Source organism: Diospyros lotus, chromosome 10 (genome assembly GCF_014633365.1).
Source record: "Diospyros lotus cultivar Yz01 chromosome 10, ASM1463336v1, whole genome shotgun sequence".
Classification (NCBI taxonomy): Eukaryota; Viridiplantae; Streptophyta; class Magnoliopsida; order Ericales; family Ebenaceae; genus Diospyros; species Diospyros lotus.
In genome coordinates this window covers 33002017-33018402 of record NC_068347.1, presented here as the reverse complement: position 1 = coordinate 33018402, position 16386 = coordinate 33002017, and the positions used below count along the sequence as shown (strand labels likewise).

The 16386-nt window shown below is 35.7% G+C and overlaps 2 long non-coding RNA genes across 2 annotated transcripts; both read right to left on the bottom strand.

The window, feature by feature from the left end:
- Positions 1-501: 501 nt before the first annotated feature.
- On the bottom strand, positions 502-5224 carry LOC127811297 (uncharacterized). The gene is made up of 3 exons (XR_008025632.1): positions 2070-5224; positions 1911-1970; positions 502-827 (listed from the first exon to the last, which is right to left on the bottom strand). It is a non-coding gene; the product is annotated as an uncharacterized LOC127811297 (long non-coding RNA).
- Positions 5225-5341: 117 nt separating this feature from the next.
- Positions 5342-8734, bottom strand: LOC127811296 (uncharacterized). The gene is made up of 3 exons (XR_008025631.1): positions 8637-8734; positions 8105-8176; positions 5342-5721 (listed from the first exon to the last, which is right to left on the bottom strand). It is a non-coding gene; the product is annotated as an uncharacterized LOC127811296 (long non-coding RNA).
- Positions 8735-16386: the final 7652 nt, after the last annotated feature.

Genomic DNA, 16386 nt, shown 5'->3' with positions numbered 1-16386 from the left:
TTGAAAAGATAATAACCAAAACTGAACCAAATAAACTTACTAAATTAGTTGAAATTTTTGGTTTGACTTGGAAGTGCAAATATTTCTGAATATATAGTGCTCACCCATAAGACCCTATGTCTTTAGGAAAAGTTTTCTAATAATGATTTTACAAGCCTTTTACTTTATACAGGTGATATGCTAATTGTTAGGCATGACTTTAAAATGATAATTTCAGCATAAATTTGAGCAAATTCTTCATTAAGAAGGATTTGGGAGTAATAAAAAAAAAAAAAAAACAAATCTTTGGCATGAGAATCATCTTTGACAAGAAGAACATAAAGCTTTGGCCATCCCAGCGTTCTTTTTCATCTAGACCATTGGCCTTTGCTTTTGTACTCTATTTATAGGAATATTTTATTTATTATTAATATGTGTATTTACATATTATTAAAGATTTTTCAATAAAATGATTGTAAGCACCCCCGCCCGGATATCCCAGCCGCCCGGACTACCCGAACGGGAGCGCCTACGGGAGGAGAAAAGAATGAGACACCAGACAAAGACCACCCTGGCATGCATACACAAAAAATAAGAACAGCGGAAGCAAAGCTCAAGACATGCATGCACTATGGGTACCCCGCTAACACAGCGGTCACAGGATAAATAAATAAACAAAAACTTCTGTGCCGACATACACAAGACTCGAGAAAACACCTGGCACAGTACGAAATAATAGAGTAAAATTCTACTTAGACATCAGAGTTGATAGGGATTGACGAGACTGCCTGTACACCACACCGACTCTGCCGTTAAAGCTGACTCCCTTGCTATGGCCCACGCCGCCACTACCTGGAATGATGGAAAGCAAGGTGAGTCGAGAGACTCAGCAAGCATAAGGAAGAAAAGGCATAAGGCTACACAAAACCAGAAGTCTCACCCCAGAATAAATCCCCAGGTACACACAAGCCATGAGACGCTACAACACAATAGCTCAATAGCATAATAAAAGCACATACCGGTCCTTGGGGCCCACATAAGACACTTGGCACCCAAGTCCCATACCAACCTGCCGCTGCCCTGAAAGGCAACAAATATCTGCAACAAACCTGCGCGCGCTGTCCCAGGCCGGTACTCCCGTCACCTGTATCCGTCGGTACTCCCGACAACCGAGCCATAGGCTCCCTCGGAACGGTACTCCCGTCCGAGAACTAAATACTACTAGTATCCATGCAATGCACATAGAAATGCAATGGCGTAGTGAGCATCAACGTGATACAAGGCGCCCATACATCCAGGCATCAGGCCATGCTCCGCCCACATAGTAAACCACACGCCATGCATATGCTCGCTGTGGATGCAACCTAACCAAACTAGAATGTCCGTGTCCAAGCATACTCAATAAATGAATATCCCAGCATGCATCCCGTACCCATGTGCATATCAAATCATGAACAGTAATACAATGTATCTAACCATGTAGTAAATCACATACCGACAGAGCTAGTCAGCAATGCCCGGCACCGGTCAACGGTCAGTGACTAGGGGTGTCCACCCGACGGTCCACATCAGGGCCGTATCATAGTCTACCCCAACGTCACCAAACGGTTGACCCCTGCCCCACTGCTCAATAGCTCTAACCAAATCATAAGTAAATCCGAGAAAAACTGTAAATAAAACCCGCACGACTAGGAACCTAGTTCCTTAACTGGGTTCAGCATCATTCCGAAAGGAATGGGGGCGGTACAAACCCCCTTAGGCTCACAACGAATAAAATTATAGAAGCCTCAGATTTAATTTAAATTAAAACAAATGAATAATAGTTCAACCAATAAGGCAATGTGCCAAATTAAAGTAAGGGAGGTGATAAAATACAGGAAATCACGGGATTTCTCACGGGAATTAAAGAATACGAGGAAAGGGATTGGAACTTGCCTGGAACTAGTTGATTCTGACCTCTCTCAAGCTCCCGAGGCAAATTAAATCATTTCCTAGCAAATAACACAACCGGGATCCAAATTAATTAATTTTAATCGCGTAAAATTTATAATTTAAACGTAACATGCTTCTACAAATTTTTACCCACGTACCTGATCACTTCCCTTGTTGAAAAATCTCAAAATTCCTTTATTTTTTTCTTTATTTTCTTCCTCTTCTTCTTCTTCTTCTTCTTCTTCTTCTTCCCTGCTTCACCCGCGCCTGCAACTCCATTTCTTCTTCTCCTTTCCTTTCATTCTTCTTCTTTTCTTCTTCATTTTCCTCTTCTTCCTTTCTTCTTCTTCTTCTTCTTCCCCGTGCTGCTGCCTCCTTCTTCTCCTCCCACGCATCCGGCCGCCTGCAACCACGCATGGCTGCGGCCGGCCTTCACTGTCCGGCCCTCCGCTGGTCGCCGGGCCTGCCTCCGGCCATCACCGCGCGCCACCGCGCCGCCCCAACTGCCGCTGCTTCACGTCGCCATGGCCGCGACTTCTTCAAGCCGCGGCTGCTCCTCGTCGGCCATGGCAGTGGCTGCCATGGCCGATTGGCCATCCCTCTCTCTCGATCTCTCTTCCTCACTCTCTCGGTCTCGATCTCACCCCCTCAATCTCTCTCGGTCTCGATCTCTCCCCCTCAATCTCTCGTGAGCTCTCTCCCTGCTCGCTCCCTCTGTCTCTCACTCTCTGTGTTTAGATTTTTTTGGAGAAGGTCACTGTGTCAATCTTGGCCTCCAAGCCATTCACGCGCACCACAGCCACAAATTAAACTTATTAATTAATTAATTTAAGTTAATTTCTTAACTCATTATTATTATTTTGATTATATTATCAATATGTATTAATTAATTAATTCAAATTAAGTTAACATAATTTACACATTTTTTATTATTAGCAGTATTATTTTTACCACTCTTTGATTAGCTTAAATCCTCAAATGCCAAAATTTAATAATTAATCAAAATTTAATAATTAATATCATTACCGAAATTTCGGGATATTACAGTTCTCCCCTCCTTAATAGAATTTCGTCCTCGAAATTCGCGCTCAGTCCATGTCCTCAAGATACACTCACAATTCTCATGATATTACTCATCAACATTTCTGGAACATTCCATATCATCATTTTCCAGTTCCCATTGACTTAACACACTAGCACAACTTCACAATCCATCACCTCAATAGAGCCACGATATGACCACTAATACCTTAACCAGCTTAAGAGACATCATCAAGGTTCCTCTATTACCATCTCATAACTCAACTGATAACGATAGGAGTAGGGCCATTCTCTTACATGACGAGAAATTAATGCTCAGTAACGTGACTAAAACCTGCCACGTACTTGCGATACATAGGTACATGGAAATGATACCACATGCTCAATCAAGGATTCAACAGCAATATCCTTTAGTCTGACTTTTTCAACTGATTCTTAACCAGATACATAGCATTTTCTCGGCAGTACTTTCTCCCACAATTTGCCGCGTATGTTCGGGGTCCTGTTAATAAACATGAGTAGCCATTTAATCAGAACTATCAAAGGTTACACGTTCCCCCCTCAATACACCTCGAGATCTTAAATGTCGCCAGATCTCCCCTCCTTAAAGGAATCAACACACCTAATTTTGACTTATTCGGTGACCACCAACCCTCAATCTTGACCTGCCGCCGATCTTAACTCCAAATAGCTAATTGGCCATACTTCTTCTCGATCACTAAATATTAACCCTGACCTCCTCAAAACCTTATACGGTAGTTGGGACTCGATCTTTAGAACCGATCTTATTTACTCTATAGCCTGTACGACTAAAAACACCTCACCGTATCAGAAACTATTCCATTCCCACGACATCTCATAAGTCGCCTCAAAAACGAAAAGCAACCTAAAGATGTGGGTTAAGCGTTCCTCTGACTGGCATAACAAGCCATCTCATGTTTTTGCCGATGTACCACTTGACCAGCACCCAAAGGAGTCTCATCTCCTCTCTCGGTCAATAATCCGACCCTAGGGCATGTGGTCCGTGATTAGCACCGCGCGTACTCATAGCAACTACTATCCTTGCAGCAGAACCCAATAGTTACTTAGACCTGTATCCAATTTCGGCCGTGGCCATACACCGGGGTATCTCCCACAACACCAAACGTAGAGGGGTTTTCCTTACTTCTAATTCACATTATCACGGATGCACCACGATAGCCTAAAACACCTGTTACCACATTTACTTTACCCTATTTGTTACAGAACCTCACAGCCTTAGTCTTTCGACACGCCAATCGCGGCGTCACCTGAACTCTACTTCACCTGTGAGAACTAAAGACCTATACCCTATTTAGGTCGTGATGCTAAATCTCCAAATAACATAACCACTGTAAACTCCAAGTCCATAATTCCTGTAATAGTCCCTCGGTTACTTCCTATCATAGATCTCTCTTGGAATAAGATTGACCCTAGCCTTATCGTAAATACATTCACACCAAGCACACATCTCGGTGCCTACGGATCTACCATTAACCATCGAACTCCTATAGCACATTTTCACATGGTGGGACCTTCCCGTATCACTCCTGGCAAAATTCAATCATGAACCTCCAGGTCACATTCTACCACGACCTCATTACATAATACCCTCAAACATTGCATATGATGTTTCTCACATAATTCTCATCCTTATAAAACTCGTAATTTACAACCACACATTTGCATTACAGCCCCCTACCAATCATACTAACTAAAACTCCCCTCGTCACCCTTGGCAACCGAGGTAACTTCATCTGCCAGGTACGCTAAGTCCTCATTGCTAGCTACGCTAGAACTGGGTTCAACGGGTCCCTCTAGTGGCTATGACGACACCCTCACAGTGGCTTTGACTAACTAAGTGCCAGGTTGTGCTCCACTATTAGGCAAGTCCTATACCGGTCCCTAGGAAGACTCCCAAATGGCAACTTGTTACCTCACCGCTTCGGCAAAAATATCATAATGGGAACAAAGTCTCACATCATTCATCACTACTTTAGTCAGTCGCCTCCACATGTCCTTCATGTGCTCACGGGCGAACATGACTTGTCTCTCTGACAGTCCCCAAAAGATCTCGTGAATCGACTCTTGAAACAACTCGTCAAGCCAATACATATAACTCACGAGGTACTCCTCTTCGTCTTGCCCACCTCCACCTCCAAAAGCAAACTCCTATTCCTATCCTAACGTGCACTTATCACCTTTGCACGATATTAATTGGGACACAATCTCTCACACGAACCAGCAAAACTTAACTGGGACACAACCTAACCCTATTCGATTCGCCTAGACATCCCTAACTCTACCCGACAACCTTGGTGTACAGGAACTCGTCCCTCAAAACTGACTCAAACTACGCTCTGATACCAACACTGTAAGCACCCCCGCCCGGATATCCCAGCCGCCCGGACTACCCGAACGGGAGCGCCTACGGGAGGAGAAAAGAATGAGACACCAGACAAAGACCACCCTGGCATGCATACACAAAAAATAAGAACAGCGGAAGCAAAGCTCAAGACATGCATGCACTATGGGTACCCCGCTAACACAGCGGTCACAGGATAAATAAATAAACAAAAACTTCTGTGCCGACATACACAAGACTCGAGAAAACACCTGGCACAGTACGAAATAATAGAGTAAAATTCTACTTAGACATCAGAGTTGATAGGGATTGACGAGACTGCCTGTACACCACACCGACTCTGCCGTTAAAGCTGACTCCCTTGCTATGGCCCACGCCGCCACTACCTGGAATGATGGAAAGCAAGGTGAGTCGAGAGACTCAGCAAGCATAAGGAAGAAAAGGCATAAGGCTACACAAAACCAGAAGTCTCACCCCAGAATAAATCCCCAGGTACACACAAGCCATGAGACGCTACAACACAATAGCTCAATAGCATAATAAAAGCACATACCGGTCCTTGGGGCCCACATAAGACACTTGGCACCCAAGTCCCATACCAACCTGCCGCTGCCCTGAAAGGCAACAAATATCTGCAACAAACCTGCGCGCGCTGTCCCAGGCCGGTACTCCCGTCACCTGTATCCGTCGGTACTCCCGACAACCGAGCCATAGGCTCCCTCGGAACGGTACTCCCGTCCGAGAACTAAATACTACTAGTATCCATGCAATGCACATAGAAATGCAATGGCGTAGTGAGCATCAACGTGATACAAGGCGCCCATACATCCAGGCATCAGGCCATGCTCCGCCCACATAGTAAACCACACGCCATGCATATGCTCGCTGTGGATGCAACCTAACCAAACTAGAATGTCCGTGTCCAAGCATACTCAATAAATGAATATCCCAGCATGCATCCCGTACCCATGTGCATATCAAATCATGAACAGTAATACAATGTATCTAACCATGTAGTAAATCACATACCGACAGAGCTAGTCAGCAATGCCCGGCACCGGTCAACGGTCAGTGACTAGGGGTGTCCACCCGACGGTCCACATCAGGGCCGTATCATAGTCTACCCCAACGTCACCAAACGGTTGACCCCTGCCCCACTGCTCAATAGCTCTAACCAAATCATAAGTAAATCCGAGAAAAACTGTAAATAAAACCCGCACGACTAGGAACCTAGTTCCCTAACTGGGTTCAGCATCATTCCGAAAGGAATGGGGGCGGTACAAACCCCCTTAGGCTCACAACGAATAAAATTATAGAAGCCTCAGATTTAATTTAAATTAAAACAAATGAATAATAGTTCAACCAATAAGGCAATGTGCCAAATTAAAGTAAGGGAGGTGATAAAATACAGGAAATCACGGGATTTCTCACGGGAATTAAAGAATACGAGGAAAGGGATTGGAACTTGCCTGGAACTAGTTGATTCTGACCTCTCTCAAGCTCCCGAGGCAAATTAAATCATTTCCTAGCAAATAACACAACCGGGATCCAAATTAATTAATTTTAATCGCGTAAAATTTATAATTTAAACGTAACATGCTTCTACAAATTTTTACCCACGTACCTGATCACTTCCCTTGTCGAAAAATCTCAAAATTCCTTTATTTTTTTCTTTATTTTCTTCTTCTTCTTCTTCTTCTTCTTCTTCTTCTTCTTCTTCTTCCCTGCTTCACCCGCGCCTGCAACTCCATTTCTTCTTCTCCTTTCCTTTCATTCTTCTTCTTTTCTTCTTCATTTTCCTCTTCTTCCTTTCTTCTTCTTCTTCTTCTTCCCCGTGCTGCTGCCTCCTTCTTCTCCTCCCACGCATCCGGCCGCCTGCAACCACGCATGGCTGCGGCCGGCCTTCACTGTCCGGCCCTCCGCTGGTCGCCGGGCCTGCCTCCGGCCATCACCGCGCGCCACCGCGCCGCCCCGACTGCCGCTGCTTCACGTCGCCATGGCCGCGACTTCTTCAAGCCGCGGCTGCTCCTCGTCGGCCATGGCAGTGGCTGCCATGGCCGATTGGCCATCCCTCTCTCTCGATCTCTCTTCCTCACTCTCTCGGTCTCGATCTCACCCCCTCAATCTCTCTCGGTCTCGATCTCTCCCCCTCAATCTCTCGTGAGCTCTCTCCCTGCTCGCTCCCTCTGTCTCTCACTCTCTGTGTTTAGATTTTTTTGGAGAAGGTCACTGTGTCAATCTTGGCCTCCAAGCCATTCATGCGCACCACAGCCACAAATTAAACTTATTAATTAATTAATTTAAGTTAATTTCTTAACTCATTATTATTATTTTGATTATATTATCAATATGTATTAATTAATTAATTCAAATTAAGTTAACATAATTTACACATTTTTTATTATTAGCAGTATTATTTTTACCACTCTTTGATTACCTTAAATCCTCAAATGCCAAAATTTAATAATTAATCAAAATTTAATAATTAATATCATTACCGAAATTTCGGGATATTACAATGATATTAAAATATTTAATTTTACCTCCAGATTAAAGTTTTAAGCTTCTCTAAGAACTGAGTTTACACAAATTTTTACATATTTATCTAATACAAATAGTTTTTTTTTTTTTTCTTATAAGAATTTATTGAAAAACCTCAAATAGTCTATATCTTTAAGTAGGTCATACTTAGAGAATCATAAAGAAAACTGAATGAAATCCGAACAAGTCTAAGTTACCACTCGAGATGAGGGAACCACCAATACTTACCCGCCGGCGGTTCATAATCACGTTCATTTGTTCTTCACTCTTCAATCTTTTCTTGATGATATGTTCAATCATCTGCAAATTTTCACCCGTAAGAAACGTAAATCTGTTGTTATTTTTTCATGAAAAAATGGGATCAATTTCGTTCCATTTCATGCAAACAAAAGCTATAGATCCAGTGGTTTCCATTTGGGATCTTAACTTTTGATAACAGACCTATCTGTTCGTGTGTGTATATATAGAGGTCACGTGAAAGGCAAGCAAAGATAGCTATTTCTATAAATAAAGCAAAATCTATTATGTTAAATGGAAATATATAGTTGTCCTTTGTGGCAACTAGAATTGAAAATGAGCAAATAGCTGCCGACTCATGAAAGCGGTACCAATCAGAAGATCGATTTTCCTAAAACCAAATCGATACAGGAATTTTTATATATTTGGTGCGTGCCGAAGCACTTATCTGTTATATGAAACCCAATAATTTGATCTAATAAACAGATCAAGAGACAAAATTAAATGCTGATCAAGAACTTACTTGCTTCACCTCTCTCTCTCTCTCTCTCTCCCCCCTTTGCTCTTCTTTCCTTGTGTCAAGGGTGTCGAATTCCGGAGTTTAATGGCAGTTTGTATCGCTATATATAGAGGATTCAATGATTGAATAGTGAGTAGAGATGGCAATTGCAGCCTTAATCGCGGGGAATCAAATCGAAATCGAACTGCTACGTAGTTAAAAATCATTTAACTGAGTAATGATTTAATTTGGAAAAAAATCGAATATTTTTTTAATGGGTATGATTTCGTTATGATTTTCACTAAATTCAAATCAAAACTCGAATCGAATATATATATATAATATATTTATTTATTTAATATATTATATATATAAATAATATATATTGACTAATGTATTTTTTTACAAGTATTTTAATTAATGCATTACAAATATATAAAATATTTAACATTTATAAAGTAATTAACAAAAAAAATAAAACATAATCTTAAATTATTTTATTTTTAAAAATTAAATAATTATTAATAAAAATAACTCATTAAATATATTTTTAAAAAAAATAAAACCACCGCGAGAGATGTCCTGCCTATATATGGATCAAACTAAAAAAATTATGGTTAAAATTAAAACCGAATGATTTGATTATAATTTTTAATTTTTAAAATTAATAAATAATAATTTAGCTTTGATTTCAATAATTTAAATTTAATTTAATTATAATTTTAGCAAAAATCAAAACAAAACCCAACAATTGCCAACGGCATCAAAGGAGTGGTTCTTTATAAAAGGAGCAATGGGCAGAAGCTTGCAATCATTATATATTAATATTAGAAAAGTATCAAAAGGGGCCCCCGATGTGGTAGAATTGACTTGCATTGACTTAAGAAATTAGTTGAGCAAATGCTTTAATAAATTCCCACTTAGAATGCATTGGATTGTTTTTATGAATATATATATATATAGTGATTAAATAAATTTTAATATCATTTTTAAGACATATATTTTTAAAAAGTCTTAATAATTAAATAAATTTTAATATTATTTATAAGACATATATACATGCCTTTAAAAAGTTTCAATACTAACTTTCTTTTGCTTTCTAAATTATTTTAAGTAGAATTTATTAAAGCATTTACTCAACTAATTTCACAAGTCAATTCCACCACACGGGAGGCCCCTTTTAATAATAACTTTAATTATTATCTTAAAATAATGAGTAATATTAATGATAATTAATTAATTAATTTCACAATAATGGCTATTTGGTGTTTATGCTTCGCGGTTCTGTTGCCAACCATGCGTGGTGCGCTTTCTGCAAAAAGTTTAATATTACTTTTGAGTCTCTTTAGCAAAAGACGAGCTGTTTTGTTCTTTTGCGCCCTTTTCACTAATTTGGCGCCACGTCATCCAGGGGATGCCCCCATCATCGTCACGGCCAGAGAACCAGCCCGACAGAGTTGGGGCTTCGAAAGAATTTTTTGAGACCTTTGAGCTTTAATTTTTTTTATAAAAAAATAAAAAATATATTTTTTTACATAAATATTATATTATATTATTTTATTAAATAAAAAATAAAATTTAATTAATTATAAAATATAATAATCTTTTAATAATAATAAATTTTTAACTAAAATATAATATCTCATATATAAAAAAAAATCAAATAAGTTATAATAATAAACAAAAAAAATAAAACTAATTTTTCTTGAAACTCTAAGAAAATTAGTGTCAACAAAAAACTATACATTCATGAGATATTAAAAAGGAAAAGTGAGTTTTATGGGATATTGAGATTTGAGAACACCATAACAACGGTTAAAAATTGAAAAATGATAAAGAAAAATTAAAAAAAATTATAATGTTTTATATTTAATTTTTTAAATAAAATATTAATTATTAAAAAATAAAAAATATATAAATAAATATTATAAATTTTTAAAATTTGAGACCTTGTAATTTTGGTAGCCTAATGCCATGACATATATAGGTTAAGGATAAGGCCAACCCTGATCACAGCCTGACATTATACTGATGTGAGTTTTCTAATTTTGTGCATATATATATATATATATTGAATTAGGATTCTAGAATTATTAAGAAATATAATTCTTAATTCTTTAACTAAAATTTTGATATATTCTTTTAAATTATTTTTTTTTCTCTTCTAATACTATCGAGTCAATTCCACCGCATGGGGAGGCCCCTTCTGATCATTTTCTAATCTTGCAAAAATATCAAGAGGGGGACTTTTGATATTTTTCTAATCTTGCAATCAATTCTACCCCATGGTGGCCTAACTGCAAGATTAGAAAATTTTCAAAAGGGCCTGCCCCATGGGGTGGAATTGACTTGCATTGACTTCCGAAATTAGTTGAGCAAATGCTTTAATAAAATTCCACTTAGAATGGTTTAAGTTGAACCAGAAAACGAAAAAATATATATAAGGTAACTCTCCCTTGTGCTTTGGTGTGTGTATATATATATATATATTTGTCATGATTAAATAATGTTAATATTATTTATAAGACGTATATATATATATATTTCCGTATTTGAAAAATCTTTAAGGATGAGTAAATTTTGATTTAATCAAAATAATTAAATTGAATCCATTAAAATTGTTGGTTGGGTTCAAGTTAAGTATAGTTCAGTTTGGTTTTTGAATTTAGTAATTTTGATTATTTTAATTTAATTTAATTTTCCTATAACAAAAATCAAAATAAGTAAAATATAAAAATTGATGTCATTTTTTTGATTTTTTTAATTTTTTCAGTTTTTATCTATTATCTCAATCAATTAGATTTTTTTTTTTTTGTATTTGTATGGATTTTTTAGTTTTTAATTTGTTCAGTAATCATATTTGTTCAGTTTTAATTTTAAAACAGATTAAATTATTTTTATTTTAATATTTTAATTAATTAGATAATCAAATCCATCAAGTGCTCAGTCTTAAAAATCTCTATATCAACTGTCTTTCGTGTACAGGCAAAGCATCGGGTATTTTAAAAAATAATTTAGAAAGCATATTTAATTTGCTAAATTAAATAGTGATTAATCTTCATCATGGGGTTTGGTGAATGAGGCTGGGCACCTGAAATCATACGGAATGCAACATGGCTAATTGTAACATCTCGCTCCAACATTCCGTTACATCTTCTTAGCATATCAATTTAAAATTATTAATAAATAAATAAATCATTTCAAATATAAAAATTAGATTGAAATTTCAATAAAATATAACCAAAATTACTTTATTCATAACATAAAGTCAAATCAACATTTTACATGATGTTGTTAAAAGGTAAAACATAATTGAAAGTGATATACTATAAACTATTCTCCAATTACTGTCACTCCTCGACAATCCCTTTCCTTTTACACCGTTGCTTTCACCTGAAACATTTGAATATTTCAAGGACATAGTACGTATTAGATAATGAATTATCTAAATGAGAGTTCAAAATATATTTTCATAAATATATGCAAGACATGAACAAACCAACACAACCCAATAAGCCCTAACCCAAGAAAATCCCTCACAATGCTCAGGAGAAAAGAGCAATCTCTCTAAAGGCAACATCACCACACCGACACATTGACACAACATGGTCTTACTTTAAGAGGGACAAGATCAACGCATCTCCTCGACACCTTAGGAACAAATGTTACTGTTGAGCCAACTTGCTCGTATTAATTAAATTTTGATGATTAATAAAAATATTTTTATGATATAAATATTTTCTCTTATTCATACAAAAAGTAAATTTATTTTAAATTAAAAGAGAATTGCTTTTAGACATATTTTATTGTTTTAATCATTTATATCTCAAAAGTTTATATTTGAATTTTCAAATTTTGAATTAAAGGAGAATTATTTTAAAAATGTTTTCTCTTACTCATACAAAAAAAAAAATTATTTTGAATTAAAAGAGATTGCTTTTAGATATGTTTTCTTGTTTTAATCATTTATATCTCAAAAACTTATATTAGAATTTTCAAATCTTGATTTCTTATGTAAAAACTAAATTTATTTTGAATTAAAGGTGATACATATTTTCTTATTGTTTGAGAAATTTTAAACATTTTTTTGAATTTCAAACTTCATATTAACCCTTTCTTTAGTAGCAAAAATGTTTATAAATACCCCCCCAAACTCATTTTTTTTAGTATCCATTACATATATTGCACATCCAAAACTCCCAAAAGCTCTCAAACTAATTTTCAAGCATTCCAAACCTCTCAAAGATTTATTGTTCATCTACCGAAGAGCCACAAGGCTAGAGGAGAAAAAGAGATCGCAAAGCCGAATCCGATCTTCTCAATTCAAACTGTAGTCATCGTTTATTTATTTATTTAAATATTATTGCCTTGTATATTTTGTGTTTAATTATTTATTTGTGTCCAAGTGTGGACAATTATTTGCGAACAATTAAATTATCATCATGGATTGTATAGGTTTCATAGAACCGTTAAAATCAAGGTGAATCTAGTTTCCAATGTAAGCTATGGAGAAAATCTTAATGTTGGTGGTTTTCCTAAAACTCGTTGTAATCTAGGTGTGTATCTAGTTTTCAAGGTGAGACAGTGTGAAAATCTTGGTGAAATTATTTTAGTAGAACCCCAAAAGTGGTTAGACCTTGGGAGAGTGGATTAGGTGTATGTGAAGATACCAAACTCTTATAAATTATCTCGTGCCTCATTGTATTTATTTTTTTTTTTATGTCTTATGGCTTACATTTATTATTAATCTTAAATATAATTTATTATATTTATCAAATATATATTTTTTAATAAAATCATTAATTGAGAATTTTTATTAAAATTGAGAAAAAATTTAATCACTCAATTCACCCCCTCTTAAGTGGTCATACCGTAAGAGACCAACAATTACCACTCTCGGCCCAGGATGGTCACATCAATACAAGAACCCGACTCACCACAATTATGTCAGGAATTACGTTTCCACTCAAAAGCATTCAGAAACCACTACCCAATCCCAACTCAAATCCCATATGGATCACCAGTCGTCCTAGTGTAACTTCTCTAGCTATACGGCTCGGCACAGAAAACCTAGGCGGCTATCCCGGCATGCACACCAGCACAAGATACCCCTATACATTATTTCAACAACACCCTAATAGAATTACGGTTACACTATCCAGACAACATTTCAGGTTGACATTCCATATGAACAATACAAAACGCATAATAATGCCACATATCACAACTTAATGCATCGTATAAACAATATTTTATAAAATACAATACACATGTACAAATATTTAGGGACCAACATCCCTCATAAAATCAACCGTCACCGGTTATTGTTTGCATGCAACAAAACTATTTTTGCATGAAATCACAACACATTTAGATAGCACAAATACCAAGTTTTTAGGATAGAAACACCCACAATAAATTGAGTTTTGGGGGTGAACACTCATCTCGAATGTATTCACAATGCCTCGATTATCGTACAAAACCTTGATTTGCGTGCTAAATTGCAAACACTCTTACTTATACACAACCTTGAGCCACAATACTTTTTAAACATCATATTTATTTAAAAGAGCATTAAAATCTATGTTTCCTTAATTTTTCATAATTTCCTCTATTTTTTTCCTAGTTTTCACCTCGATAGTTCCGAAATAATTATTTGTTGAAACATTTTCTCAAATATTTCTCTATAATAATTCATAAAATAACATTCCTAATTTTTAAAAAAATTTCTAGAAAATCTTACTCACCTTAACTTATCATCTCAGGCTTCCTCGGTATGCGTGTTTTGACCTCAAAACACGTGCCTGATTCAATTTTCCTGGCTCTAAGCACGTTCCTTTAGCCCCAAATTAATTCCTAAAATTTTCAGAGATTTTCGAAGACTTTTTCCCTATTTTTCCTTCATTTCTCTCATTCTCTTCCATTATCCTTTTTTTCCTTCCTTTTCTCCTCCTCTTCCTTTCTCTCTTCTTCTTCTTCCTTCTTCCTTCTTCCTTCTTCCTTCCCAAGCCTTCTGGCCATTGCGCTGAAACTAGGGCTGGCAATAAGCCGAGCTACTCGTGAGCTAGCTCAAGACTCGACTCAATAATTGACTCAATAAGTTAGCTCATGATACAAATGAACTAAGTTTGAGCTCAAATATTTGGCTCATTTAGTAAATAAGTCGAGTTTGAGCTACCATTAGCTCGACTCATTTGACTCACGAGCCAGCTCGATATACTTATATATATTAATTTTATAAATTTATTAAATAAAAAAATATTTATTACTTAATACTCAATAATATAAATATATACTTAATAATTTTATAAATATATTATTTAAATATAATTAAATATATATTATATATATCATATATATTATTTAAATATATACATATACATAAAAGTAAGGTGATAGTCAGTTTCGAATTGAGCTGAATCAACTCGTAGTCATCATCGAGTCAAGCTCAAACTAAAAAAAATTAGCTTATATCGAACTCGAGTCGAGCTATGAGCCAAGCTAAAATCAATCGAGCTCGACTTAGCTCGGTTCAGCTCGACTTATTGTTAGCCCTAGCTGAAACCTATATACATACTAGGTGAATGCTTGGCCACCAAGCACCTATTGTATAATATTATATATATATATATAATATAATATATCAAAATTTGCGTGCAACGTTTTTCTCTCAAATTCAATGTGCTTCCAATTTGAGCCCATACATATAATATGTATCCCTCATGCTGCTCACTTCTATCCCCACGCATATGTATATATATTTATATATTATAACTATTACTGGTCATATATAATTTATTATATTATATGTTGGTCTATTGGGATATGACTACTCAAGAGGGGATGAATTGAGTAATTATTTTTTTTAATTTTAATAAATATTCTTGATTAATGATTTTATTAAAAAATATATATTTGATAAATATAATAAATTATATTTGAGATTAATAATAAATGTAAGCCACAAGATATAACAAAAATAAATACAATGAGGTACAAGATAATTTATAGCAGTTCGATATCTTCATATACATCTAGTTCACTCTCCTAAGATCTAATCACCCTTGGAGTTCCACTAAAATAATTTCACCAAGATTTTCACACTAACTCACTTTGAAAACTAGATACACACTTAGATTACAACGGGTTCTAGAAAAACCACCAACACTAAGGTTTTCTCCCTAACTTACCTTGGAAACTAGATTCACCTAGATTTTAAAGATTTTAGGAAACCTACACAATCTACAATGATAATTTAAATGCTTACAAATAATTTGTCCACACTTGGACATAAATAAGCAATTAAGAACAAATTATACAAAATAATAATATTTAAATAAATAAATAAATAAATTTATAATCTCAAATAGAGAAGTTCAGATTTGTCATAGAAGACTTGAAGAACTTTTCTTCTCTTGCCTTATGACTCTTCGGTGGATGTGCAATAATGCTTCGAGAGTTTCAGATTGTTTGGATGTTTTGCTTGAAAGCGTTTGAGAGCTTTCGGGTGCTTTGGATATGCAATAGAAATACTTGGATGCTAAAAAAATGAGTTTGAGGGGGTATTTATAAACATTTTAACCACTAAAGAAAGGGTTAATATGAAGTTTGAAATTCAAAAAATATTTAGACTTTCTCAAACAATAAGAAAACATGTCTCATATTTAATTCAAAATAAATGTACTTTTTGCATGAAAAATCAAGATTTGAAAATTCAAATATAAGGTGGTGTTCTCTTTCTGTTTTAGTTTTGTGTTTTGAGTTTTATATTCAT